The sequence below is a fragment of the Aythya ferina genome (assembly GCF_964211825.1).
Source record: "Aythya ferina genome assembly, chromosome: 4".
NCBI lineage: Eukaryota > Metazoa > Chordata > Aves > Anseriformes > Anatidae > Aythya > Aythya ferina.
Window position 1 is genome coordinate 10,372,865 of NC_140300.1, and position 24,331 is coordinate 10,397,195.

The following is a 24,331-nucleotide window of genomic DNA, read 5'->3' on the forward strand; positions in this document are numbered from 1 at the left end:
GCATTCCTGATGCATGGAACTTTTCCAACACACTTCAGAGGGGAATACAAACACAGATCCTGTCCTGTTACCTTGGTGCAACATATCAACCCATCTACTAAAGCCAACACATCCTTCTCTTTATAATAAACTTGATTGAGCAACTGATATAAATATTCAAAATATTTGTTTTTCATAGCTCTTCTAGCTTCAAGTTTATGATAAAGTAAATTGAAGATTATGCAGCAGGGTCTGCATTTACAACATGAAATTTATTTGTTTTCCTACTAATGCAAACACTAAAAGTGTCTAAAACTGAAAGCAACTCAGTGTAACACTAGGGCTAAGCAGGCTCAACACTTGAATGCATTTTGGTGAGCTGGGACTCCTGCATTCACAAATTTCCTGTATGATCTCTGATGTACCAAGTTCTGTACACACTGAGAGGAGCAGAGGATTTGCTGTAATACCAAAGTGTGGCAGGATAAATAGAGCTATTAGCAGCTGTAAAGGCAGAAGCCTGTAATAATTGCTCTGTTCCTTTGTTTATTCAGTTGGAAAACAGTGTCTGTGATATTTGCTTGCTTCTTATGGGGTGTGAGGCTTATCTAATCAGAAAATGCAAAGTGTTTTGTTTGTTTGTTTGTTTGTTTGTTTTGCTTGAGGGTATTTTGCACACAAAACATTTTTCCTTTTGGTCTTCTGAAATTAATTATAATTAAATTAATTAATTATATTAATTAATTATACTAATTATATTAATTAATTATACTATAAAAGCATCAAATGGCTGTCCTGGTTTCAGTTAGAACAGAATTAATTTTCTTCCTAGTAGCTGGTGGAATGCTGTGTTTTGGCTTAGGATGAGAAGAGTGCTGATAACACCCCGATGTTTTAATTGTTGCAGAGCAGTGCTTATACCAAGCCAAGGACATCTCAGCCTTTCACTCTGTCCTGCCAACAGGCAGGCTGGGGGTGCAGTAAGAGCTGGGAGGGGACAGACCCAGGACAGGTGACCCGAACTAGCCAAAGGGGTATTCCATACCATCTGACGTCATGCTAAACAATATATAGGGGTGGCTAGCCGGGGGGAGGGGGCCGGACTGCTCGGAGTTAAGCTGGGCATCGGTCAGCGGGTGGTGAGCAATTGCATTGTGCATCACTTGTTTGTACATATTATTAGTAGTAGTACTATTATCATCATTGTATTATTATTATTATTATTATTATTATTATTATTATTATTATTATTATTATTATTATCCTGTCTTATTAAACTGTCTTTATCTCAACTCACGGGCTTCACTTTCCATTTCTCTCCCCCGTCCCAGAGAGGGAGGGGGGAGGGTGAGCGAACGGCTGCGTGGTGTTTAGCTGCCAGCCGGGTTAAACCACGACAATGGCATAAGTAGGAATTTTGTTCCAGTGCAAAGTCATCTGGACAATGCACACACCAAAGCCAGCCTACATCTCAGTAATTTCACACAAGATAAAAGAAATGTGCAGAGGAAGGAGCAAAGAAGCTCTAATATAATCATGCATTTCTACAATGGGTCTAGAGCAGTACTAACTAGCTGTTTCAGTTGCTTTAGATATGTAGTTTTCCCTGTACATTAGTAAATTTGGAGGTTGATTTTTCACCTTTCCAGACCTTCTACATTTAAATCTTTCTATTATTACTTACCTCTGTTTTTGGTCCAAATTTTTGAATGCTTCTTTTTATTTCTCACTTCGTCAACATTGAGTTACCTACACCAACTTTACAAACAAATCTATGGACATATTTATCACCTTGGTCACTTTGTTAAACATGAGGTTTTAATCCCACAATTATACTTCCATTCAGTAGTCTCTTGTCAGTAAAACCAACACTATAATACCTGCAGAAAAATGTGCTGTATTAAATTCTTGTTTAGGAATTTAGCATTGACTTTGCACCCTGACATATGGCTGAAAACTACAAGCCTCCTACTTTGTTAATGAAGGTCATGAAGCAAAACACTATTACCGAAAAATTAATTTTCTTATGACTATAATTAAGATTTATGATACAAATGCCTGGATTTCGGCTCTGTTTTATTACTAACTTATTAATATAATACTGCATCACTGTGATTAGAGAAAATGAAGATTTTCATTTTCACGATTAGCAAACAGAAGGCACTTGATTTGCATTTCTTTTATCACCTTTATATAATTTTCTTCTCTGTTGTTGGAGTGGAATATTTCATATTAATATTTTCTATTTTTCATTCATTGAGAATACTTAGCATCTCATTACAGTTGAAGAAACAGGAAATAAACTTTCATTTCTAATTTGATCAGAGGAAAGAGTATGAAATGTTTTATGGATATTTTTATTTATTTATTTATTTATTTATTTTTCTTGGAAAAGGAGAGAAACTTCTAGTTATGTTTTGCCTGTCTTTTTCAAATTGCATAATTTTACCGTTGCAGACTAAAACCCAATAGGCATTGACAACTAGTTTTCAATATATGGTCTGTAACATTTTCAAATTACAACTGAGAAAAGCAAATTTGTTTTCTGCAGATTTAAATTAACCATTCACGTATCTGCACTGCTATTACAAATTTTGCTGGATATTTTGGTACCCCAGGAAGACTACACATCAGTGATGTGAACAGACTTAGTGCTACATGTTCAAAGGTTGGGCTGAAAACCTTCAGTTGAGTAAAATCAATCAGTTTCAGCATTGCATTTGACAGTACCAAGATTGTAAATTTTGTATGCATTATTTTATTATTAAAATAAACAAACAAACAAACATATGAAGGAGATGACAGAAGTAAAAAAATGAAGTCTTCCTGTTGCTTAGTAAGCAGAGGTTGTGTTGATTACTTCAAATTATTTCTGAGAATGGCAGGGAGGAATCCTTAGTGCAGGATCTTATCCCAGTCCATCACTTTGCCACCAGCAGCACATGTTCTCTATCAAAAGCTTCAAATCTCTATACCTGATGAAAAAACAAAATGTCTGTAACTAAAACTCAGACTTTTCAGCCTGGTTTGGGAAGATGGCAATTAAGGAAGTGGTAAGTGCCAAATATCCTTTATATTTCATAAAAGAGGTTTAGGAAGCCTTCAGTGAAGCCCTGCAGAATGGAGTGTTATAGAGAAGAGGGTAAGCTTTTTATCTTCTTCACAGTGAGATGAAGACATCAAGTTGGTAAGTAGAAGCCAAGGAGACATCTAAGCCAACATGCACACAGATTTACAATAAACTTGAGGGACAAAAATGCCAAAATATTGCTGCACCCAGCAGCATGTAACAAAACCCTAGGTTCACGCAGCTTCAGATACACTTCCCAAGCAAAATAAATAAATAGATAGATAGATAGATACATACATACATACTTTCATACATACATATATAAATAAGTCAGAAAATCTGACTGCAATATCAGTGAAAGTCACAGAATCACAGAATCATCTAGGTTGGAAGAGACCTTCAAGATCAGCTAGTCCAACCTCTGACCTGATACTAACCAGTCCTCCACTAAACCATGTCACTAAGTTCTACATCTAAATGTCTTTTAAAGACCTTCAGGGATGGTGACTCAACCACTTCCCTGGACAGCCCATTCCAATGCCTAACAACCCTTTTGGTAAAAAAGTTTTTTCTAATATCCAGCCTAAAACTCCCCTAGCACAACTTTAGCCCATTCCCCCTCATCCTGTTGCCAGGCACGTTGGAGAATAACCAATCCCCACCTCGTTACAGCCTCCTTTAAGGTACCTATAGAGAGCAATAAGGTTGCCCCTGAGCCTCCTCTGAACAAGCCTCCTTCTCCAGTCTGAACAATCCCAGCTTCCTCAGCTGCTCCTCATAAGACTTGTTCTCCAGACCACTCACCGGCTTCATTGCCTTTCTCTGGACTCTCGAGAACCTCCATGTCCTTCTTGTAGTGACGGGCCCAAAACTGAACACAGTACTCGAGGTGCAGCCTCTTCAAAGCCAAGTACAGGGGGACAATCACTTCCTGCTGGCCACACTGCTTCTTATACAAACCAGGATGCTGTTGGCCTTGGCCACCTGAGCACACTGCTGGCTCGCATTCAGCCAACTATCAACCAATACTCCCAGGTCCTTCTCTGCCAGGCAGCTTTCCAACCACTCATCTCCCAGCCTGTAGCTCTGCTTGGCGTTGTTGTGCGCCCCAGGTGCAGGACCCAACACTTGGCCTTGTTGAACTTCATACAGTTAGCCTCAGCCCAAGTGAAGCATTACCGGACCTGGTTCTCACCAATGTGGATGAACTCATTAGAGAGTGTAAGACTGGAGGCAGTCTGGGCTGCAGCAACCATGCTACTGTAGAGTTGTGCTCTACAGTTGATCACTGTACTGTGATCTCAAGGAATATGGGCCTGGCAAAGAGCAAAGTCAGGATCCTGAACTTTAAAAGAGTCAATTTCCATCCATATAAGGACCTAGCAAATGAGTTCCCTTGAGACATAGTCCTCAGGGACAGAGGAACTGATCAGAGCTGGAAACTCTTTAAGGACTCTTTTCTTAGAATTCAAGGGCTCTCCATCCCTGTGCATAAGAAAGCAAGCAGGGAAGGCTGGAAACTGGCATGGCTGAGCAAAGATCTGCTGGTGAAATTGACAGATTTACCTGTTTCTTCCAGACAGTGATAATCGTGTATTCCACCAGGCCTCTCACTGCTATGACAAACTAGATTACATCTCAAGACAAGCTCTGGGCCAGTGAGTGGACAAAATACCATTTAAATCAATGGACTTGCATCTATTTACAAACCTTTAATATAACAAAAGATTATTCTTTACCCATTTAGCCCTAGAAAAAATAACCACAGTATGAGGGAACTTCTACTGGCTCAGGTTCTTATTATAATCTAAAGTCAGAGTAGAATCCTAGAGAGCCAATTGATTGCTTCAGTGCAGTAACAGCTAGTATATTCAGGCCATCAGTCTTGCAATAATTGTGTTCAGTTTTTAAGTGCTTGTAATTTAACACTAGCAGAGCCAGGAAAACAAATATCTCTGATTTCTGTGAGAGGTTCCAGGACATTTCAGACACACCATCCAAAAATACCTCACAAATGTTAACAAATGATATATTGTTCCACATGCAGTAGCAAGATGGCTTGAGAAGAGATGCTAAAAATGTAAATTGCACATCCCAGGACTGCAGCCTGGGAGAACTAATACTTGGAAATGTTCTCACTTTTCACATCACTAACATCAGTTCTTGGTACTGCCTTTAGATGAAGAATTTAAAAGAACATATACCTGAAGAACAATATGAGAAAACATGAGCACAGACAGCATTGACAGAAGTGACAGACAGAAGTTGGCTGGTCTCCTATATTCTGTGCCATGCACAGATTAAATTCTCTCATAAGCAAAAAAGGAGGGTATTTTATGGATGTATGTTTGCATTTGGAATTTGATCCTTTACTTCTCTTGCATACATTACTTAGAGTCCAGTAACTTCCCTAGAAAGCTTCAAAAAACAGGAGGTAATTTCCACCCATGCAAATGCATAATTACATGCCATGATTTTTAAGCCTGTGGCACAATTATTATTCTTTGTAAGGAAGAGTATGATATGACTCATTATCTTTGAGCTTGCAGAGTCTGCAACAGCATGAAAGCCACTGTATGAAACTCAAGAGATAGCTACAGCATTTAGGTGGTAAATTGTACAGTTGAATGAGTACATAAAAATACTTTTTGAAGTAAGATTTTGCAAGAAGCATTAAGGTCATTCAATTACATTTTGGGGAAATAACAATCTAATTACATTCATCCCAGAATGTTTATCTAACATTGTATCATAACCCATAAAATTCATTTGGTTTCAATCTACGTAGTATGGAAATCTAGATAACATTATTTCTTTTCAAATAGGCATGATCTGAGCATCTGGACAGCCAATTTAATTTTATGATGTTCTGTGTGATAAAGCAAGAAATTTTCAGGATGCATAAGGGCCGTAATATGTTGGTCCACATACTTTTAATGATTTTTTTTTTTCTTTCACATATTATTCACTACAAATTGATGGCTCAGATTGGTTGTGTGAATCCTGCAACATTCACTGTTGCACTTGTTCTCTCCGAGACAGGGTTCAAAATAATGATTTTTTTGGAGATCTGTGCACAAATTATTGATAATGAAGTATTTGAAGCAAACTCTGGGATACTAAAGATTTTTTTCAGACAATGCTATCTCCTATTGAACTGCAGAGTCAGATCCTTCTCTGATGAATTGATTAAATGATTTTAGATGAAATGAAGAACCTATTTTCTGCTGTTATGCTGTTGTCCTTTCATGGTGACCTCCAGCTACGAGAGTGGATGTCACCTGACTTGCTTTGGTTCTGAGGATGGGTGAATAAACAGCAGCCATAGGTTCAACTCCATTTTCTGGCTGTTTTAGAGAAAAGTCAGCTAATTTTTTGCCAGATGAATGCCATAATCTCTTTGCTGTCAAGTCTCTCCCATCCTAATTCTCTTCAGACAAATCAATGTGTCATTATATCCTGCAAAAGAGGGGACAAGTGAACCCTACCCCAGAAGAAGTGGTAGCCTTCTGAATAAAGAAGTGCCACTTGGGGTATAGGTTCACTTCCCCTAGGCAAGGGAGGAAATTGAGCAAAGGCTTCATTTCAGCCAAAATTATTCAGAGAATTCCACCCACATTTGCAAATAGGATTCAACAAAATCACTTCACTCCTTCCTGCTCCATTACCGTGAGGTGCTGTGAGAACATCTTTTCAAACTCTCTGGCATCCCACACCTTTTGCAAGGTATTGAGTAATGCCACTCCAGATGAGTGTCATGCAGGCAGAACACCTTTCTTTCCATGCTGATGTTGCCTCTGGCGATAACATATCACTCAAACAGTGTGACGGCTGGCTGTAGCATAGAAGCCTATAAAAAATAACTTCTAACTAGTGATATATTCACATTAAACATTGAGAGGCTGTCTCTGGGTAAATAATAAATTAGTTAATTTTACCCATGTACTTAGCAACTAAGGATATTATGCTATTTCTTAATTTTTAAGAAACATAAACATAAAAGAAATATGTAATTAAAATCAGTCAGATAAATTTGTCAGTCTTAAAATTAGCATAGTAAACAAACTTTTAGTTGTAAATTCATAGATTATTGTAAGTAATTAAACCCCCAATTATATAATAAGCAGTTTACATAGCAGTGTTTCATTGCTGAGGCAAGCAATAATGCCAGGAATTTTCTTGAGTCACATCTGAAGTATTAATGTAAATAAGATGTTAAAAAGATGATTTTCTATTGAAAAATATTTACTTGATAGATGTAGTACCACATTCATGTTCACATTTTGTTTTTCATAGGACTGCTCTCAGAAAACTTGTCAAAGTTTTCTTTATATTTCTTTAAAATATTCCCCCATCTGGCTCCTAATAATACCATGCTAAGCCTGTGTAATTAATTCTTGTTGATATATGGGGTAGTATATATAGCTTACAGTAATGAAAAATGACTTGCATGAGAATGTCATTGTAAATGCTTCCTTTGGATGATTCAGGTTGTAATGAGCATGCTGTTGTGCAGCAGCACATGCAAAATATCTCCACCCACAACAACGGAGATGTTTGGCTGGAACTACTCTGACCATAAACCTGCTCAGGTTGCTTAGGTAAATAGCAGTAGCTACAACTGGGACCATCAGAAGGTATAGACCCCTCAAAACTACATATGTTTTAAATTTCACTTTCAGAAGGTTAATTAAGGCAGAGAATATCAGTTAAAAACAAACAAAACAAACCAACAAACAAACAAACAAAAACCCTGTGAGAATAACAGTAAAAATGCCAGAAATCAGCAAAACAGGAGTTAAGATAAAATTACTACCATATCTTTCACTCTTTTATTCAGAAAATGTGGCACACTTTTGAAGACCATTCTTCTATCTTTCAGCATCTCTGCACAGGCAGCTGTAAAAAAATCACTTTCAGACGTAACCAGGGCTCATTCCTCATGACCTGCTTGACTATATATCTACAGAGAGCACCTGGTTGATAGTCTCTTTATTGAAACTAGTCGGACTTGGTCACATAGACTAGTAGACTACTAGCATTCTTTCTGATTTTTAACTGGGCTCAGTAAGGTCTCTGCCTCACTTAAATGAAGGCAGATAACAGGCTTTCAAAAACAGTAGAAAGCACATACAAATCTCTCTCATTGACCTCTCTGTCAATGTAGACTCACTCAGGTTGCAGACTAAATATTTGTAAACCTGCGGTGATCCTTGTTCTGTTAGTCTACCTTGTGTATCTGATGGGATCAGCACCACATGGAGAAAATGCACAATCATGCGACTCTATCCAATATCACACTGTATCCACAGTTCAGGATAAATTCAAGTGACATAAGCAACTTTCATGTTTGTCATTTTACTGTATTTCCTAAGCTTTCTCTTAAGGGAAAAGGAATAAGAAAGTTGCTTTTTCAGGCACCGTTTTATGACTCAGAAACATGTTAGCACAAACAGCTGCCATTGCAGCTGGAGAACTGACTGCATTAACCAGGAGGCTCTCAAAAGGAGGACAGAACTGGCCACAGGGTAAAGAGAGACTTCACACACTGCCCTTTTTCAGGTATGCTTAAAATTTTGGGAGGCAAAAACTTGCAGGGGCCTTGATAGGTAAGAAAGTGCAATAGGTTTTTGGCCCTGGAGTCTCATAGGGATATTCCTTGTCCACAAAGGGATCTCAAAGGGTTGTAAACCACTGAAGTATATATAACATTCAATACTGTATTGAAAGTTGAACTTCCATAGTCTGAGCTTATTCTAGAAAATAGTACATCTATTATTAACATATGAGGTATAAGTATCTTGCAAAGAGAAAGCTGAAAGAATACTATATACAAAAGTTCTCACTAACTCATTATAGATTGAGACCATCTTTAATAAAAGTATATGCGGCTATGGTGGTATCCCTCTCAGATTATTAGATAACAGTCCTCAGGATGACCCTTTGCACATTCTGGATATTGTCATCTTTAAAACTACAAACTGAATCACCACATATAATACAAAGACATTTTGAATCTTCTGTATGTTCAGTAATCACTGCCTCTGTGGTAAAATCAAAAACTAACACCAAATACAGCCAAGATTTACTCCAGATCAAATCCAATACATTTAACTGATACTGCAAAAACTAAAACTCTTGCGTCCTCTTGTTCTCTCTCTCTCTTTTTTTTTTTTTTTTTTTTTTTTCCTTCCAAAAGAATGCTTTAAGGATTGCATTATTTTGCAATATATTTAGACATATTTATGCATGGCTCTCATAGCAAGATCTGGAGTTGATATAAACACAACAAGCTCCCAAAGATCTACTTCTCTGTCTAGTATTTCATCTATTCATATTAGATTATCAAATATATTTTGAATGATAAAGAAGCATCTAAGTGAAGTTGGCATCATGGTGAAGTCCTACAGCTTCTTTGCTGCTAGAAGTAATAAATTAAATATTCCAGTTTATTGTTTATGAATGTTAATAAACATTGCGAGAGATGAGAAACAGAGATTGAGGATTGTTCTCTCACTAAATTAAAACAAACAAAAATGAGCACACTTCCATAGAAACTGAGTCAGTTTATAGCAAATAAATGTTGTCTACTTGAAATATAATTTATATAGATTTATTATATGGAAGTAGGTGTGTTTTTTTTCATGTTACTATTCAGTTAACCACTTCTTTCATTCCCCCAGCAAGAAAAGATAATAGAAACATTTGAACGTCCTGTTCAGATACAGTCCAAATCTATACAAATGATATGAGAGAAATTTGACCATTCAGGAGCACTGTGACCAAGGTGTAAGACCTCCTGCTCTTCATGAGCATGTCAGATTCAAAGGCATTGGTCTGCACCAGTATCTTTACCCAAACCTTCCTCCTCCCAGTTCTTCAGTGCTTGACGCTCCAATTACCTGTGTTACAAGGCTCCCACTCAATGAGTGGGTGGACTTGAACATTGAGGAGAGAAAGTCGTGCATGTTTGGAAAGTTTCAACGTTCCCAGCAAGCCCTTCCTGTGAGAAAACGCGTACTATTTAAATATCAGACAGTAATAGTAGGGAAATGTTCCCATGTGCAAAATGCCATGAGAAGTCAAGATCTATTTTGGAGTAAAGAAATTATGGGTTGTCTTCACTGGGTAGACAAAGACAAATTCTAACAGCTCCACAGAGCCCAAAATATACATAACAAATTAAAATTATATCGTATTGGAAAGTAGCTTGACACAGGATTTTGAAAAGGCTTTGTCACTCAGACAATGCTGAATGGATTGAGTTTGCAGAAGGTGTAAAGTTAATACAAAACTAAATAGAGAAATTGATCAGGTCTTGGTCTCAGTTCTAAAGATGGAAATGGCAGCAGATTTTCCAAATTCTTATTTTCTGCTGAATTTAAATGCTCAGAAAAGGATTTGGCCATGGTGTTAGAGACACCTTAATGTACAAGAAGGACAATATAGTTTTCTACCATTTTTCTGTATTTATTTTAAGGAAAAAAAAAACAAAAAACAACACAGTGAGTATAGTTTTGCAGTCTTTTCTGATGACATATTTTGTCAAAAAACAAAATAAATATTAATAATGAAATACTTATGAAATATTGCTGAAATACTAATATTCAAAACAAATATTTTCAGACTAAATCTCATTCCAGCTTGCTGTTCAGTAATTGCTTGTATGCTCTTCACTAGTCAGATGCTGTTGTACACTAGTTTTATGCTTGTTTTTTGTTTGTTTGTTTGCTTATTTAATAGGTCTGAATGTATTGCAAGTACAAGGAAAGGTTGTTCAACCCGCCCTCTGAGGACACCAGATTATTGTCCTAATAATTCTCTCCGACAGTAAGTAGCTAAACATTATCTATTAACTTCAGGCTTTCTCTTTCTTGCCTGATTATTTATAAAGTTTTTATCTTTCTCAAAAACACAAATTCAGGATAACTGTTGTATTTAGGCTGAACACCAAACCCAAAAATATTTCTTTGTATAAACAGACTATTTTAGCTTTATTGTATGAAGAAAAAAAGAAAAAGTCAGTACAGTCATCTACATGCCAAAGTTTTGAATTTAACTTTAGTGTTAAAACATGAATGTGGATACTTCATCTTAGTTTAAAACCATTTCCTCTGAGATTTTGATGACTGTAAATGCAAATTTAGGTCAAACAAAATATGTGGCTGTTAGATGATTTAACAGAATCATTATGATACAGATTGCTGTGGGATACAACACATTCCTTATCATAAGCTTTAATCCCTTATGTGTGCTCACCATCTGCCAGGACTCACAAAATTCTCACACATCTGTTGATCACCGACCAATTTATGTTTTCATGCAAGTCGAAATATGTACTACAAGGGGCTCTTACAAGTCCTGCAGCTCACCCTGCATTCTCCACACATGCAGAATGAATCTGTCACATGCAGTGACTTCAGCAGACACACACACACACACACACAAAATAAAAGTATAACAAACCAAAATAAAAAAGTCTTAGGCCAGACACTGAATTAATGAATATCCCACCACCACCACAGAATCATTTTCACCACACCATAGCAACTTGCTAATGAGCCAATAATGGAAGTAATAGTTGATAAATATTCAGTTTGGAATCCTTACTACTGCAATTGTTATACATGTGGATAAATTTCATATGACAATCTGTGTTACATTCTGTGATTTTTTTGTTTGTTTGTTTGAACTCTCTTCTTTAGCAATAACAAAAGAAGAAATCAATTATCTTGAAAGCATCTTAAAATTATTCACTAACAACACTATAGATTATTTTTCCATGTGCTAAGGATTTGATTATATGTCCACCAGTTAGTGTGAACACTTTGGAAAAGAATGAAAGACATGCTATGCTACAACAATTTTGAGGGTTGATCTTGAATATTCAAGTGCTTATTACAATATATTGTTTAGAACTGTCTGAGATAATTTTGATGGATGTTCACAGAAGCATGAGAAAATTACTGGAAAGAGTCCAGCTGAAACAAATAATACAAGATTCTTTAAATGTGTAGCACTGAATTCAATTCCAAGACTGAAATGTTTCTGAAACATGTGCACACACCCACTCACCCTTAAAGGAACATTAATAAGCACCTCTATCCTAGCTGACAGCAGCCAAACAGTCTCAATTGCAAACCACTCCCAATTACATTAACAGAAACATGAGTAATCCATACTAAAGAATGCATATGAGTCAGTAATGATGTGAATTTATACAGTGGCTCCCTAAAATAGTGACCTTTAGTTCATGTACTAAGTTTGCTACATCCATTATAATTTTGTTTTAAATCCACAGTCCCATTGTTATAGTTCAACCTTGTCAGCCTAGACAGTGCATGACTATGTCAGTGCTACAAAATCCAGAACCAGCAGAACTGTATTTTTGATCAGAGTATTCAATTTTACATAACATTAGAAGTTTTTAACCACACGGGCACTGCAGATTAAAACACATCAATATAATACAGGATAATTGTATAAACACCATTAACCTTAGCTAGGAATGGTGAAAGATGAGGTGAAGGTATATAAGAAGCTATTTTAATAGCACTCTTGGGTCAATGTCTGCAACATGCCCTGCTAGAGCTGAAAACATGTCATCCAACCCCTTATGTAAAATCTGTTTTAAAGAATGAGGGATTTTGACTTTGCTACTACATTACAAAGATTGAAAGAAACTTCTCTTTTTATTTATGGCAGCTTTGTACCTATTTTTTCTTGAAATAACTTCTGAAAATACATGTAGGTCTTTTCTATGCCTATTATTGCAAACTACAAGTACCTGATTTCTTTGTGGGATTAATTCCTCATAGCATGACCTGCAACTTTTTTTTCAGCATGCTACTCACAGCTGAGTAGTTCTTTCTGTACTGTATTTTGATTCTCTGTCTATTGATAAAACTTCAATTTCTGTTACCAGAATATTTTGTTAGCACACACATACTAGACTTTCAGTGAAAATATCAAATAATATCCTTGAGACTTCATCCATTCTTCCTTATAACTGTCATTTTCTTCTTCAGCCTGTTCCTTGCTCAACATTTGCACTGTTCCTCAGCTGTCCAAAATATTTAGTGGACAATTCTGAAATTGTTGTGGTACCTGATTTTATATAATCACGTCAAAAAGGAATAAATTGCAAATTTGTAACATCTGCAGAAGAAACTGAATTAGGAGGAATTACAAGCAGTACTGAGACTGAAGAAATAGAATGATCTCCTATTCAGTTCCCATGCAAGCATCTCGTGAATGAACAGATTTACAATATTTGGAGTGAAGTTGCTCTGAAACTCTGAATATTAAAATATCACAGTGAAAGTTGCTGAGGACTTGAATCAATCTCTACCAATTCACTGTTCACTGACATTTCATGTGCCTACACAAAAATACCCTTGTATACAAACAAAATAATGAAAAACTCTTTGGGCACTTAGGGGAAAAAAAAAATAAGAGAGAGAGAGAGAAAAAAGAGAAAGAGAGGAAAAAAGAAAAAAAAGAAAAAAGATTCATAACTGTAAATAGAGGAATAGAGGTTCCAGGTAGCACTAGGACTTATGGGATCGCTCAGACTATTCTCCATAAAATATGCTGGCCGGCTCACCGTGCATGTAAACCACAAATCACAGCTTCCCACTGACAGTCTTTTTCCTGAGATGCACTTGACACAGAAAATGGCTTAGTCCTCTCGGGCTAGTCCTAAACCTTTAAAGTCCTTTAAAGCTGCCAGGCTGCATCCTGACATGCTGAACTGCACAGTCACGAGTAAGCAGAAAAACAACTGGTGAGGCAGCAGTTGCTGCAAAATGACTAACCAAGATCCCTGGCTGTGTAAGCTCATATATAGAGTAGCTTTGAAAATAGCCTACCATATTAAGAGATATCTTACTGGACTATTTCTGAAATAATCCACACATTTCATATCGCAGCTTCAGTTCCAGTATCTGAAGTTCCTTCTTTGAAAATATTTTGAATTAAAGGCAAAGCTGGCAAAGTAAATACTGCTAAACTCAACTCAATCTTTCATATTCCATAATTGGAAAGTTAAAATATATCTCTTTTGAAAAATCTGAAAGAGTTAATTAATTTTGCCAAGCAATTATTTTGTTAAATCATTTTATAGATAATGCCCCTTTTTATTAGTAGTAATTATAGTGTACTACCATTCCTCTCAATAACAATATCATTACTTTATTATATAAATGTTTTGCATATGACTGGGAGGAAGTTCGTTTGTTTGTTTAAAAAAAATGATTTTAACGTCTGACTCAATAAATGTATTTTCTTTATGAAATTGAAATACCAGTCATTACATCCCATGATAACAAGTAATTTAGAGTTAATTGAAATGAGAGTTTTCATTTCGTTTTTGCACTAATAGTCCTCAAATTATAACTAAAACTTAGGTCAACTTTGATACAACAATGCCTCAATAGTATGCTTTCTTTCTTGAGGAATCCTAAATATCCATATATGCTTGGCCTTGCACCAAATGTCTCCCTGTTGTCCATTTTGTCCTGATTAGGACTGAACACCTGCTCTTCTCATTGCTTGTCATGTGAACTGTGTGTACCCTGCACTTTTCAGTATCAAACCCTCAAAGGACTACTGGGTATAAGGACTTAAAAACAGCACAGTCTCTTTAGGCTAAGACTCAGCCAAACTAGCATCATTTTGGTATTATACATCATGGGAAAATGTAATTACTTAGGGGAAAAAAAAAATAAAAATCTTCAGCTACCAAGGACATCCAAACAGTACGGAAGTCAGACTTTTTGCTTATATTCATAGTAGCTGCTGCTTTCTGAATTCAGTGCCCACCAGAAAACTTTTCTTGGGAAATAAATGTTTTCACCCTATTGGCTCCTCTTTTCAGAAGAATGTCATAGAGTTTTCCAAATTATAAACAGAGGATGCCTTTCTGATGACCCTGTTTACATCAGAAACAGTGTTTTTGCCTATTTCTGGACTCCTTCTGAGCATGAAGGAATTCTGGCTTGTTCATAGTGATGGAGGTTCCCCCATTCTCAATTCTGGTCCTCACAGGAGTGAAATATGAAGGAAAAATTGTGTCACCTCCATGTAGTGCTTCTTCTGTTTTAGGGACAGCTCTGTTCCTTTCTATGGTAGCCTTTGGTCAAATAAAAAGGTTAACTATGCTCCTCCTGACACAAATCTACATGCACTAATTGAAATGAGAGATGTATTATGGCACACTACTTCTTCACCAAGTTTATACATAGAACTGCTTACATCAACTGAATTCTAATAGGAGGGAGACAAAAATCTCAAAGTCACTTACAACCTCCTTAAAAATCAGCAGCCAGACAGGAGACATAAAACACAGGAGGAGTCAGGCCTGTGTTAGGGGATCTGTAAAGATGTTTCTACCTTTTGAGATGTGGTACTAAAAAACAGGTAGCAAGGGATAATGGATTCATTTTTTTTTCTTTGATGAGATTTAGGTCATTCCTCCCTCTTTTGTTTTCTGGTTCGTGGCTCTCTTCTCAAGCCTTTTACCAGAACCAGATCTCCACTAGCATAGATATTAATTGGAGCAGGAAAGGTGGTGCCTGGCAAAAGTCATAAAGGATTTGGTCAAGTAAAGGGCTAGACAAAGTCTTGCAAAAGGAACAATATGAACATAGCAGAAGTCAAGATGTCCAGACAACCTTCACTTCTCTCATTTTTGAAAAGGTCTGTAAACTATGAGGGGATTTCTACCAAAGGTAGAAAAGGTAGGTGATGGCCTGTGAATACTCGCATGAATCTCGTGCAGAAGAAGCTAAGTATGGTTGAGGCAAACTTGACTTGAGCTGAACTCAGGAGCTGTCATTGCTAAAACAGGCCAGAAACATATAAAAAACAACAAACAAACAAACAAACAAAAAAACGTAATTGGCTCCTAGTGGGTTACTGAAAACACCATCTCTGATACAAAAAATATTGTGCTTCAAAAGGTCTATGCAGTCTGTCTGATGCAGTTCTTGGCACTGTCTCAAATGCATGTGGAAATTCATCTTGTAATATAGACCTGTCTCTTTAGAAAATTAGCCATGTAAAATTTTCTACAACCATTTTCTTTGTCAAAATGTTGCCTTTAGTGAAAAACAGAATGCGGTAACAAAATTCACAAGTTAAAAAGAAAAAAAAAAGAGGAAGGCAAGGCAAGGCAAGGCAAGGCAAGGCAAGGAAAGGATGCAAAAATGTACCAATAGAACAGCAAAAGAAGCTTTAGGAGCATATTCTCAGCTGTGCTCATCAGGGTACTTGTATTGATATACCAGCATTTAATTCTGTGTGAGGTCCTACACAAAGAAAATGGAGGAAAACCTCCTTGCCCAGAGCAACAAGTCATTTTGGAAAAAACAAAAACAAAAAACAGAAACAAACAAACAAACAAACAAACAAAAAAAAAAAAAAAAAAGGAGAGGAAGTTAACTGCCTGCCTTTCATAGCAATAAAGAAGATTTGATGGCAGAGGGTATCAAAAGGACCTGCAACAAGCCCAGAAGCTGAATCCTAATTTCAGGATCCTTCCAGCAAGCAAGGACAAAACAGGCCAGGGTGAAAAACTGCCTTTTTCATTCCTGAAGATAAGTTTTAAGAAAAGAATAAACATGGTCAAAGCTTAAAAATATCCCTTTGACTTGCTATGAAAAGGAAACGAAGTCCTCCAAAGGTCAAGGAAGGAAGGAAGGAAGGAAGCACAATAAGTTAAGTAAGTAGGATAAATCCACCGTAGTAGGATAAATACAAGGTCAAAGAGTTACATGGAAGGAAAGGTCAGGTAGTGATAAAAAAACAGTATACATGGCAGTGGCTGAGACAGTGACCTCAAAAAATATATGTGTCAAGGAAAGGAACTTAGGCAGAAAAGACAGCCACAGCAGCTGTTCTGGAGAGAAGGTAAAAAAAAAAAAAAAAAAAAAAAAAAAAAGGACCTGGAGAAAAACATGTATCTTTCTATATGATTTCCCACATCTTAATGCCAGAGCCTATAGCCTTGGCCAGCTCAGCCTGGGCCTAGCTCAGCCATGTAGAAGAAACAAACAAACAAACAAACAAAAAAGGAAAACAACAACATCAAAAACAAATACACAAAAATAAACCACTCTGCTTTCAAGAGTTCTGTAAAGCCAAGCTTTTCTTTTCTGTAAAGACAAGAAAAGAACGTCAACTCATCCACTCCAGTTGAGGTATCTAGCACAACCACCAGCACTCAGCTTTTTAAACTTATTTATACAGAAGTGTGCATCACTTGCCTTCAAAGAGCAACTTTGAAAGATTCTCATCAGAGAGATTAGATTCTTATCAGCCCTTTGATAGCCTCATCACCTACTTTTAGGAAAATGAGAATCCTGACTTAGGTGCTTTGTTAAAACTGTAACCACAGTGCTTCATTATGTGATGACAACCAATGAATTCCTACTGCTTTAAGATACAATGTGTAGAGCCATTTTATCAGTGTCTGATATTTTAAAGTATGATCTCAGGTCTAGTTAGAGGACACTGGAGTTTTGGCTGCGGTTTAGATATTTTAAGACACAGAAAATGCATCCAAAAAAAAAAAAAATATATATATATATATATATATAAAACCCACTGCTCTTTCAAAAGCCTGAAGATGTCCAAAGATTCAGTCAGAGTCCTTTTGGCATTTTTTGGTGATAATGTAGCTGAAGCACCTGTCTTTGTTGGGAAGAAAATGTGCAAAATAAACACAAGTGACCGGGCCACCATAGCAATGGATAGTCTAAAGATTTCTAATGTTTTTCCATTATCCAACATGTCATATTGCAGGCCATGTTCTCCAGCAGGATAAAAAGAGCACACAAGCAGTTTCATATTTTCCAGTTGCAAAATGACCAAATTGACCTAGCAGGATTTCATAAACATCAACTGATTTTAAGCATGTAGTTATTTTAAAAGGTCTCATACTGCATAAAGCTTTTCTTCAGAAGTAAGTAGCCTCTGGAACAGATGCTGCATATTCTGCCACCTCACTGGCACAGATGTTTATTTTTCAGAGCCCTTGGAGAGGCTCCCTGTTACAGGGTAAGGGTAGGGAACACTGTGATAAGAAAAATCAAGTGACTTTTTCACTTCTCCTACCAGATTTACCTAAGGAAAATTGATAATAAACAATTTGTACCTTCTAGGGAAAGCGTTGCACTCACTGATGTTCCTTTCTTCAAAGACCCTAAGAAACAGATTTAAAAGGACTCATCTTTGCATTTTGTGTTCTATAATATCTTTGGAAAGCATGGACGCAGTAACCAGACCACCAAAGATCACTATAGGTAATCTCAAATACCTTCTGTTCACACACTCTGTCTTTCAGTCTGTAGACGGCTCCTCTCAGGGAGTCAAGGCAGCAAGACAACTAAAGCACTGCCCTAAAACTGCTTTTATAATTTCTAATTTCTAACATACTGCAACTTATTTTGCATCCCTCTTTAGAACAGGAGAAATTCGTTAACCCTGTCTTCCCAAGTAAAGTTGGTGTTTGAGAGGTGACTGATGTCAAGGAGGCATGTTTGCATTAGAGGGACAATATGGACCTGTATCCAAACTTCTGTGAGGTTGGTGCGAGTAAGTAAAGTTTAGCACCTATTAAAAAATTCAGAACATCTCCAACTATCTTTCTGATGAAACTCTTGTATTTGAGCAGCAAATTTGATCTTATTTAATAAAAGCTTTGGCTGCTACCAAAAGTTTTCCTTGCTTTTTCTTCCTAACATTACCATTAATACATTTGCATTTCCCTTTAATGGATTTTCTCTAATAAGGAAATTAATATGAGCTCAGTTTTCTTAGCCAATCCATAGATTTCAGTTCAAGAATTATGTGCCGTTTCAAAAATGGATTTAATTCTCTGCTGAAACCATATTGTGTAACTTCTCAGTAAACCCACAGAAAAAGTATGATTCAATTAAGAGAATTATATATGAATGCTGGTTTATGTTTTTTTGTTTTGTTTTGTTTTGTTTTCCCGGAAACTTAATTTTTTGCACTTTTCTAGCTTGTTTCTAATTGAAGACTACATGCTGAATCACAATTCAGCAGTACAGTGCAACCAATTGATCAAATAGCAATTTTTATATCCTTTTATAAAGTAGGACATAAAAGAATGAAAATTCCTTCTAAGTCTTGTCTTTGAACTCTTATTCCTCTGGCTTTCCCTTTATCTATTATATCCTTGCTATCCTTACTTGGAACTTTGAAAGACAATTTATATTTAATCTTTTTTTTTTTTTTTTTTTTTTTTCCAAGCCAACTTTACTTAAACTTTTTTTAAAGCCTTTACAGAATGGTTTTGCCAAAATTAAACCTAAATGGGCTTTCTCCCTATGCTCCTTTCCTTTCCTTTCCTTTCCTTTCCTTTCCTTTCCTTTCCTTTCCTTTCCTTTCCTTTCCTTTCCTTTCCTTTCCTTTCCTTTCCTTTCCTTTCCTTTCCTTTCCTTTCCTTTCCTTTCCTTTCCTTTCCTTTCCTTTCCCTCAAAACCATCAGGAGTCAAAATGCATACAACTTCAATATGTATTTTCTTATGCACCTGGAAGGGTGAAATTATTGTGCTACTATGTTAAGCCTCTATTGTATTTTTACTTGTCTTTTAAATATTTTTCCTTCTTTGATGACATATACAGCACTTTTGCCTCAGTGTTGAGGAGTCAGAATATCATATCCATACAGGTTAATGGGACCCAGTCTTGCTCCAGTCTAATATTGTGTTGGCATTGCCTGTGTTTTGCATATTTTTTCCTCAATCTGCCTAACTTGACAGTGCCAAGGCTACTGACACAAACCAGATCTTCCCAGCCAAGAGGCAGTGAGGACAACTCTTTTCAGAGTTTGTTCCCACTCATTCATTTGCCGGTCAGGTTCCTTATGGTACACAAGTCATTTCTTTCCCATCACAGGGCAAATCAAAGACATACTGGTCTCTAGTAGGTGATAATGGTAGATTTTGAAATCATCTAAAGTATTTTTTCTAATCACTTGGTTTTCTCTTGAAAAACCCACCCGTCCTGACTGGGATGTCAAAAGCCAGTTCCTCCAACACATTCTTCTGTAGGAAGTCTTTCAGCCAAGTCCTCAAATGTACATAACATTCAGAGGTTGATTGTAATGAAAATTACAGGTGCTCAGCACAATTTCAGCATTTGACCTTTTATTGGGAAGGTCAGAGGACTGTCTGTTATCAGCAGAAGAGCCTAAACCTTTGCTGCAAGTGGATGCCAGCACAGAGTTGCTTAAAAGCTTTCTTCAAAAGTTAAGTCTAATTTGTAGGCAGATACCTTGTAGGCCTTTGTTTTATAAAAGGCTTTTCTGAAGTTCATGGCTGTGAAGTACCAGAATGTCTATGCCCTTGTACAACACTGGTTCTGAGAAGCTGTTTGAAGAGCACCTGGTTGGCCTTGGTTTGATCTACCTTAGATGCTTTCAACAGCAGTCAGCTTTCAGCTCTCACTAGTGCATCTTACCCGCTTTTTCTGTTCCCCGCAGCAGTACAGTAAGTACAGATATACTGCAAATTCTTACTTCTATGCCTCAGATTTTAGTGTTTGAAGACCTGATTTTGTCAGAGGATTTCTCTGAAAAAAGCTTCCCTGAGCTGTAACAGGTATATGAGTACATACAAAGGGACACAGAACCAGCCCTTCCCTAAATAACTAAGTGAATTACTAGGAGATTAGATCTGCATATAAAGCAAAAGCAAAAGCAAAAAATGTACACAAACAAGAAGTTTCTTTCTTAATGTAAGACACAATAGGGATATCTTAAACCCATTATATGCTGCAGCTCATAGAAATTATATTCTGCAACTGTATCTTTTCAAACATGAATTGTAGCAGTCTGTTAGCCTATATGGTGGCACTGGTAAGTACTTACCACAGACTTTGATGCAGAAATTTCTATCAACATTAATATAGGCTGCTGTCCAAAAATGATGGCATTATATACCTCCAGTTCTTTTTAAATCTAGCGCAACTTTAGATGCACATTAAATCCTAAGTACGTGCCTAAGTGTTTTTCTGGATCAAGGCCATAAACAGACCCTTGAAATCAGTGTGGAGAAGAGCCCCATAAATATATGGTTGACTGACCAGAGTCTGAGGAACAAGAAATATGGTATTTCCTGTGAATGCATCTCTAATCAAGCTTAATCATGGAAGCATTTTTTTGGCCAGTCTCACACTGATCATACAAACACACTCGATACAAAACATGTTGGCACACCCTGCATGACATTCTCTGTCCTTTGAGGTTTAGATAGTAGAATATTCCTTTCACAGAGATATAAACTAAATAAGGACACCCTTCTTCAGCAAAATTTATTTACTTTTTCCCTTTTAAAAAGATAAAGCATGGAAGAAAATAAGAAGAGAGCTCCCTTGTCTGAACCAGAAGAAGAGCTAATAGAATGCTTTTGAGATGACAAATAGGATTACCATATTAATCATATTTCACATAATATTATTATCTCAATTTTTCTACTTTACAAAAAAGCCTAAGCGAGAGACAGGGACGCTTCTCTTAGCAACAGCAGTGCTTATCTTTATGATATTACAGACTCGGAAGTCTGCACATTGACAGCAGACTTCTTAAATTGGTCAAGAGTGCTATGAAAAGTAACTTGAGAGCATATAATTGAACTGATAGCAACAGGGTACAACAGAGAAGGAAAAACTACCAGAAGGCAGATTCACTACTCGTAGATTTTTTCCCATGGTAGTGAGCAGAGTTTAAGTTAAACCACCTAAGCGATGCTATTTTCAGGCAATGGAAGTTAAGCTGTGATCACTATATCTGTTATGAATAGTCATGAAATGCGAACACACAAAAGCTTTTTCTTCAAACTGCAATGAAATGGAAGAATGAAAAAAAAATATATATGTCTATATATATATATATATATATTTATTTTTTTTACTGGAATGAGATTCACTCCTGACTTAATCTGCTGGTTTGGCATTATACTATGTGACACCCGCACCCCACACTGCCCAAATTTTGAATATGTAGTTGAAGATCTGTAGCAATTCTTCTGCTGTAGTTCATTTCCAACTTGAATAATTAAAGAAATAAATAGGTTAAATGTGAAGAAAAGATCTTATATACATTCATGATGACATTTAGTTCTTATTGAAAATATAACTCAGTTTAAGTATCTCAGTATATATTGGGTATTGTAACATGACTTTTCTTGCCTTCCTTTTGACATTATTTTTGAGGCACTTGCCAAAATCATGCTGACTTCAACTTTGGACACAGAAAAGTTTCCTTCAATTAGGAAAATCCTTAACTGAGGGATATTTAGCATATATCCTGGCACAAAAGTGAACACCTCACACCCCTATCTGCAGCCACATATTTTCCTGTTTCTCCTGTGTATTCTCCTATCAGGTGGGAGACACAAGTTTAAAAGTTGTCTGACAACATTGTGTCAGTTACCTCTTTTCTCCAGTTTTTCAGATTCATTTGGCTTTGTGGACTCTTCTTTTCACACTTATAAATTTAAGCTCTTTATTCCCTACATGGATTGATCCAGGCCTGCACACAGCCTTCTGGAAAGTTGTTTATAAGTACTGTTGGATCCATCTACGACCACAGAAGGAAACCAAAGAACGTGAATACGAGTTAAGTTTGACCCTCACCCGCTCTAAGACCCAAAAGTTTACTGAGAAGGATATAACCGTTTTCTGGCACCTTCTGCTAAGGAAGAGAAAAAAGTATGATCAATCTGCACACAAAAGGTAAATGGACTATAATCTAAACAAACTATTTTCTTCCACCTGTTGCTAAGGAACAGAAAAAGGGAGGAGAGGAGGAAAGGAGGGAGAAAGAAATTAGTGGAGTTTCATTTCCAGCAAGACCAATGCCATTGTTACAGACACAACACATAAACTGGAATAAATCACAGCCATGTGTAACTTGAGTTTGATTCTCCTGTTGATGAAACAATTACACAGAAGCATTTCCTCTCATAAGAGGATAAAATTGCCCCTTTCTGCTGAAGTCTACAGAAGACAGAATGATTTAATAGCTGTTGGATAGGATCCAGATCTTGGCTAAATTGCAAAGGAAATAAAATCTACTTGTGTGCACATATGCACAAGTTTGTACCACACAAGAAAATGAGATGATTTAAAACATTCCTTTTTCAAAGGAGAGACCAGCTACCTCAGAGTCAATTTGTAATCTGTAGTCAGCTACATCCAAGATGTGTTGATGATGTGGCTGATTAATTAAGAAAAATGTATGCTACCTTTGTTGTAATAAATAACTCCAACTGATCTTGCATTAATAAGATGCACCATTTTACTCACTGCCATCAGCATTTCATTAACACTGAAAAAGCCAAACCAAAACAAAACAACAAAAATGTCCCATTATTTTGATGAATGAAATACCCACTGCTAGATTTGTAGTCAGGAGGAACTTTTATTCCTCAAAATCAGAGTAGTTGTGACCACAGGAGCTTTCCTCTGCAGATCTGGATTTAACAAATTCCTGTTACTGCAAAGACATAGAACACTGGGAAAGCTTAATGACTTTCTAAATGTACTTTAGTTTCAGCATGTTCTTTTAGTCCAGGTCTTTGAATGGTTATTTCTTGAAATGGTTCCTGCTACTGCTGCCATGATTACAGCTATACTGACATTTCCATTAAGAACTTGCTTAGAATTTGACTGTTCTAATTTAAATTTTGCTAGATTAGGGAATATATCTTCTGCCCACACTAGTGGGTTTTATGTGTATGTTAACACCTTAGATATTAGTTCTTTTTGGTAGCTCAAGCCTGTCAAATTGTCTCATCTTTCATTTTCAAATAATGACTTGTCATTCTCCTGATTTGAAAAATAAACTAAAAATCACTTTAATTTAGAAAGCATTAATTGTGAAAATGGTATTATACTGTAGATATTTCCCTACAGGCTAAAACTGATCCTGTAATTGAACGTGAAAATACAATTAATATACATTTGTGTGAGCTATTTTTCAAATGCATTAGTTTACTAATCATCAGCAAGCCAGACTTTGAAATGTTTAATTGCCATGGGGACAAATTCTAGTTTCAGTTACAGTTACATAAATTCAAAATAATTCCAGTGAAGTCCCATGTGGCCAAAAGCATAACTGAATCTATAATAGCCATACTTCAAACAAGTCTTAGGATCTATCATAGCTGAAGTCTCAATATAATAACATGCCATCATGAATAAATACTTATAGTCATAGAGACACAGTCTCTGAGTGGTTGAGGTTGGAAG

At 36.5% G+C, this 24,331-nt stretch overlaps 1 long non-coding RNA gene across 1 annotated transcript; it reads left to right on the forward strand.

The window, feature by feature from the left end:
• Positions 1 to 1,084: 1,084 nt before the first annotated feature.
• Positions 1,085 to 24,046, forward strand: LOC311435942. The gene is made up of 3 exons (XR_014692497.1): positions 1,085 to 1,118; positions 10,793 to 10,879; positions 22,525 to 24,046. It is a non-coding gene; the product is annotated as an uncharacterized lncRNA (long non-coding RNA).
• The last annotated feature ends 285 nt before the right edge of the window (positions 24,047 to 24,331 follow it).